The sequence below is a fragment of the Spinacia oleracea genome, chromosome 5 (genome assembly GCF_020520425.1).
Source record: "Spinacia oleracea cultivar Varoflay chromosome 5, BTI_SOV_V1, whole genome shotgun sequence".
NCBI lineage: Eukaryota > Viridiplantae > Streptophyta > Magnoliopsida > Caryophyllales > Amaranthaceae > Spinacia > Spinacia oleracea.
This window is the reverse complement of record NC_079491.1, coordinates 100,466,631-100,473,510: the sequence shown is the minus strand read 5'-3', so window position 1 is coordinate 100,473,510 and position 6,880 is coordinate 100,466,631.

Sequence of the window (6,880 nt, the reverse complement as noted above, 5' to 3'; positions counted from 1 at the left end):
TTCCAGGAGGAGTCAATTCTGATAGAATTCCACATTCTTTCAGATGGTCATCAAATTCATAGCTCAGATATTCACCGCCTCTATCAGACCGCAGTGCCTTAATCTTCTTGCCTAATTGATTCTCTACTTCACTCTGAAATTCCTTGAATTTGTCAAAGGATTCAGACTTATGCTTCATTAGGTAGACATAACCATACCTACTGAAGTCATCAGTGAAAGTGATAAAGTAGCTGAAACCACCTCTAGCATTTGTACTCATTGGTCCACATACATCTGTATGGATTAAACCCAATAGTTCATTTGCTCTTTCTCCGACTTTAGAGAAAGGTTGCTTTGTCATTTTGCCAAGTAAACATGATTCGCATTTACCATAATCCTCTAAGTCAAATGGTTCTAGAATTCCTTCCCTTTGAAGTCTTTCTAAGCGTTTCAAGTTTATATGGCCTAATCGACAATGCCACAGATAGGTGAGATCTGAATCATCCTTTTTGGCCCTTTTGGTATTTATGTTATATACTTGTTTGTCGTGATCTAATAAATAAAGTCCATTGACTAATCTAGCAGATCCATAAAACATCTCTTTAAAATAAAACGAACAACTATTGTCTTTTATTATAAAGGAAAATCCCTTAGCATCTAAGCAAGAAACTGAAATGATGTTTTTAGTAAGACTTGGAACATGGAAACATTCTTCCAGTTCCAAAACTAGCCCGGAGGGCAACGACAAATAGTAAGTTCCTACGGCTAATGCAGCAATCCGTGCTCCATTTCCCACTCGTAGGTCGACTTCTCCCTTGCTTAACTTTCTACTTCTTCTTAGTCCCTGTGGATTGGAACATAAGTGTGAGCCACAACCTGTATCTAATACCCAAGAAGTTGAATTAGCAAGTATACAGTCTATAACGAAAATACCTGAAGATGGAACGACTGTTCCGTTCTTCTGATCTTCCTTTAGCTTTGGACATTCTCTTTTGTAATGGCCTATTCCATTACAATAAAGACAGCTTGATGTGGACTTGTCCTGCTTTGATTTAGCATTGCCCTTGGACTTTCCACCTTTCTTGAATGGTCTCTTTCTAGCCTTGAGTAAATCTTTGGCTTCACAGTCCAGTACTATTTCAGCCTTTCTGACAAGGTGAATAAATTCTGCAACTGTTTCTTCTCTTGGTTCACTTAGGTATTGTTGCTTGAAGCGACCAAACCCACTGTGTAGTGAATTGAGCAAGACAGAGACTGCCATCCTTTCGCTTATTGGTGTTCCTAGTAGACTTAGGCGATCAAAATATGAACACATAAGATCCACATGGAACCTCAGTGGGACGCCTACCCTCTGTTTGGTGCGAAGGAGCTGAACATGTGTTTCTTGGACCTCCATCCTATAACACCTGTTGGGAGAACTAACCTTTAGCCCAGACATTGATTCAATCAACTCATGGACGTTCAGGTCCCTGTCCTCCGTACTTCCACGACAGATATCCCTCAGATTCTTGATGAGCGTAAAAGGTTCATAAGCTACAAACCTTCTAGCCCAATCATCAGGGATATTGTTCAGCATGAGACTCATAACCTTTTTGAGATCCGCATCCCAGGCGTAAAATCTCTCAGGGGTCATGTCTCTGGCATAGTAGCTTGGCATGGGATGTGATAGTACATACTCAAGTCCATTGAGTTTGACTATTTCAACTAGCTTAGCTTCCCATTCAAGAAAATTTGTCAGGTTCAGCTTGACCATAAGCTCAGAACCCATGATGATGTTTTGATTGTTGTTTGCCATATTAAAAACTACAATTGAAAAGAATAAACAAATAAATAACCATTCACAGTTTCTCTTAATAAACTTAAATTCTAGCATACATGCATAATTCAATGTTTATTAAGCATTTTATTCAAGTTATGTGTTCCTGCAGGTGTGAATAAAATGATTCCAAGATCCTAAAATCATTGAAGAACTAAGCACAGTTTGTCGACTTAATCCTAGAACATCTTAGGTAAGCAAAAGCCTTTTGCTAATAGTCTAGAAACTATTCTTGGTTGATAGGTACGTCTAAGAACTTATTAGGTAAACCTATCGAATTTGCCACGACATAAAAGGACTCCTTACTTATATCGTTGAGTTTCACCAAAACTAACATGTACTCACAATTATTTGTGTACCTTGCCCCTTTAGGACCAATAAGTAACACCTCGCTGAGCGAAAACTATTACTAGATTGATGTAAAGGATATCCAAGCAAGTGTATATTTTGGCATGGCACCTTTTAACTCAATTTTTAAGTTTGGAACTTAAGGCTCTTACTATGTTGGTTAGATTTTAAGTGAACTAAAATCCTTAATCATGCAACATAATCAGGCTTTTGATCTCATGCATTTTAAGACATATTTAAAGCAATAAATAACTTAAAACATGCATAAGATATTTGTGATCTAGTATGGCCCGACTTCATCTTGAAGCTTTGACTTCAAAGTCCGTCTTGAAAATCTCCGTGGGAGGCACCATTTTCTTCAAATAGGATAAGCTATAACTAATTACAACTATTTGATGGTTCGCAGACCATATTTGAATTGAAAAATAACTTTGGTACTTTAGACCAATTACATTCAAATTAATGGTACGCAGACCATATTTTCTATCCTATTTGGGCCATACTAGTCACTTCATAACCTGCAAAACAGTACATATACAATATATACCATTCACCCATTCATTATCATGAATGCCCACATAGCTGGTTAGTAAAACACATTATGCATCACGTAAACATTTGCAGCAATTAATCAAGGTCACCAATAATCTACCAATTATTCAGTCCTTATTAATTCTAATCGAGTTGTTTTAACCTTAAGGATTTGTAGACCTAATCAAGAGTTTATGACTAAAAAGCGCTCCCACTTAAACCAATAAATTCATATGCTTTACTAATTTTAAACATAAAATTGTATTTCTAGTCTAACCGGAAACATACAAATTTAATTAAAATTTAAAGCTCATATAAATTTATAATTGAATCCAAAAATTTAATTTAATTTCAGTCGCATTTAAATTAATTCATGATTTTAATTTTAGTAAAATAATTAGAATAAATTTCATTTATTATAATTATAATATTCAAAATTAAAATCCAAGAAATTAATTCAAATTATTAATTTTAAAATTAATTAAAATTACGTGAACTGAAATTTTCAAATTAAACATTCAAAACGATCTAATCGTAACGCAAACACCCTACGCGTTGCACGCCCATGGGCCGCACGCACACAGCCATTGCTGGCCATGTGCGCGCAGCCCATGCGCTCGTCGCATAGCTGCTGCTGTCTCATCGCAAGCCTCCGCACAGCGCCCCATCGCACGCGAGCTATCGCTCGCAGTGCGCGCGCGAGATCGCTCGCTGGGCGCGCTGGCTCGCTCGCTGTGCGCGCTGGCTCGCTCGCTGTGCGCGCGAGCCATCGCTCGCTGGGGCGCGACATCGCTCGCTGGGCGAGCGACATCGCGCGCTGCGCGCGCGAGCCATCGCTCGCTGGTGCGCGACATCGCTCGCTGGGCGAGCGACATCGCGCGCTGCGCGCGCGAGCAGTGCTGGGCGCAGCGCTCGTGGCACGCGAGCTTGCGCTCGCTGCGCGCGAGGCTGCGCGCACTTGTGCGAGGCAGCGCGCGTTGTGGCGCAGCTCGCTTGCTGCCCACACGCGACTGCCTTGGCTCGCCCTTCGCCCATGCCCATTCGTTCATTGCTCGTGGCACACGACACAAGGCAGGGCTGCTGCCTTGTGCTCGTGCACTACGCCCTTGCTCATTGCATTCGTGCCGCACGGGCGACGAGCTCCCTTGCTCGTCGTCGCATGCCCGCATTATACAACACCCCTTAAGGGTAACACGAAGCGTCCATTGCTTCGTGCGTGCAAGTTATTTGAACGAATCGCACAAAAATTTAAAATTTATATTTAAAATTAATGACAAATTAATAAATATTATTAATTTCATAATTTTAGGGCGAAAAATCGAAAATTTATTATCCAATTGATTTCCGATTGTTATGGATTCAAGTCTAGGTCATAAAAATTTAAAATTTATCGTAAATTTACAATTTTTATGGTGGTTTTTAATCATAGGTTTCTAATTAAATTACAATTAATTATGAAAATCAAATTAATTCTAAATTATTCTAATTTTCAACAAATTAATCATAATTACAAATTAGATTGCATAATTAACAAGACTAGGCATTCAAACTTGTTAAACATATGCAGTAGGTCAATCAAAAATTCAAGATTTATCAACAGGAATCGCAAATATTTAATTTAACATCTTAAATTTACGAAATTTTGCATTCGAAAAACTAAAACCTTCGAAAAGTCATAGTTAGGCTTCGAATTTGAGAATTCTGGGTTCGGCAGAAAAATACTATTTTTGTCAAAATTTTAGAATGCCTTTTACATGCGGAATTGACACAAAAATCACTCAATTCGGATGAGTAATGAAGAAACTGCCGAAAAACTGCGTACATATAATTAAATAAACGCAATTTGCAATTAATTAACAATTACGAAAATTAATCACCCCTTTTAATTCTTGCAAATTTGTAATATTTAACCATGTTCATGCAATTTAGATTATGAAAATAATAAGGGGCTCGTGATACCACTGTTAGGTTATGATACATATGACATTTACATAGATCATGCGGAAACAACCATTAACCCAGGAAACATATTATTTACACATAATCATATAGCATAATTAGATGCATACTCTTTGTTGCGTGCCTTCCCTAGCTGCGCCCGAACCGAACAAGAACAAGTCTTTTAGGACTCCAAGTGTCGTCCCTCCGTAGATAGTCCACAGCACGTCCGGATCCGCCTTAAGATTGACCAACTAGAACCGCCCTTAAGGTACTAGAAAATTCGGCACTTTTATGAGCAAGATGTGTTTTAATTTTCTCTCAAAAAACTCACTTTTGAATACTTTGAAACTTATGTATAAATTATGACCCCTAGGCCTTTATTTATAGAGTTATGGAAAAGGAATCGTAATCCTAGTAGGATGCGAATTAATTGGAATTAGAATCCTACATGAATTCTATTTAATTAATTTATCCAATTAGGAATAGACATTTAATCATACACTGACTCTTGCAGATTCAGGAATCATGCATGAGCACAAACTCACACACACACGGCAGCCACAAGGGCTGCCCATGCGTGCGAGCAGCAGCCCGCGCAGCACGGCCCACGCAGCCGTGGCCCTTGGCGCGCGCTGGGCCTGCCTTGCGGTAGGCCTGGGCGCTGCCTTGGCTGGGCTTGTGGCGCGCACGCTTGCTGGGCGATGGCCCCGGCTTCGTGCTGGGCCTTCGTCCGGCAAGCCTCGTCCGATGCTAATTCGTACGATACGCTTCCGATTAAATTTCCATTTCCGGAATCTATTTCCGATACGAACAATATTTAATATTTCCGATTCCGGAATTAATTTCCGTTTCGAACAAATATTTAATATTTCCGTTTCCGGAATTATTTTCCGATTCCGGCAATATTTCCGATTCTGACAATATTTCCGTTTCCGGCAATATTTCCGATTCTGGTAATATTTCCATTTCCAATAATATTTTCCGATACGTACCATGTTTCCGTTTCCGGCAACATCTACGACTTGGATAATATTCATATTTCCGATACGATCCATATTTCCGTTTCCGGCAATATCATCGTTTCCGGAGTATTCATTTCTTGCCTGTGACGATCTTAGCTCCCACTGAAACCAAGATCCGTCGGTTCCGAATATTCATAGATGGAGTATTTAATGCCATTAAATACTTGATCCGTTTACGTACTATTTGTGTGACCCTACGGGTTCAGTCAAGAGTAAGCTGTGGATTAATATCATTAATTCCACTTGAACTGAAGCGGCCTCTAGCTAGGCATTCAGCTCACTTGATCTCACTGAATTATTAACTTGTTAATTAATACTGAACCGCATTTATTAGACTTAACATAGAATGCATACTTGGACCAAGGGCATTATTTCCTTCAGCTTAGACAATTTATCAAGAGATTTGCTTTTTGGGATGAACACACTATGGAGGCACAGAGAGAATTAGGGTTCTCTGTTTTCTCCTAGGGTTGTGTGTAAACTGAATTGTGATTGCAGTTAGTTGGAAATTAGGTCATAAGGTTATTTACATAACCTTACTAACCGACCAAGCCATAAGGCAAGGCCGGCTAGCAAGCCCGCGCAGCATCACACGGACACGCACAGCGAGCTGGGCCGTGGGCCGCGCTGCTGCTGCTGTGTCGTTGTCTTGGCCCGCGCGCGCACACAGTTGCTCGGCCATGGGCCAGCGCTATTGTGTCGCCTTGCTTGCTTGCCTAGCGCGCGCGCCCATGGGCCTTGAGTGCTTCGTGCACTTGGCTCGTGGGCCGCTCCTCGTATCCGCGTTTAATATATTTCCGATATATTATTTATCGTTTCGTATACGGCGAATCACCGTCGTACGATATGATTTATTCGTTTCGCCTAGCTTACGAATATTCGGGATACGATATACGATTCCGATGCAAGGTCGTATCGTATAATACGTTTCCAACTTAAATCCCGAAAAGCTATTAAATGAATTTCCGATTCATTTAATCCGGCGATCTGTTACGTGTCATTGGTGTGACCTTGTAGGTTCAGTAAAGAGTAAGTTGTGAGTTCAATATCCATTAGAACTCACTGATCGGAAGCATTGCTCCAGCTAGCTGTTCCGATCACTTGATTTCACTGAATTAATTGTTCGCAATTAATTTGAACCTTGGTATTAGACTTAATGCACCTTGGGTGAAGGACATATTTCCTTCAATCTCCCACTTGTCATTCAGACAAGTGTGCATCCACATTCCTTTGTCGCTTAGTG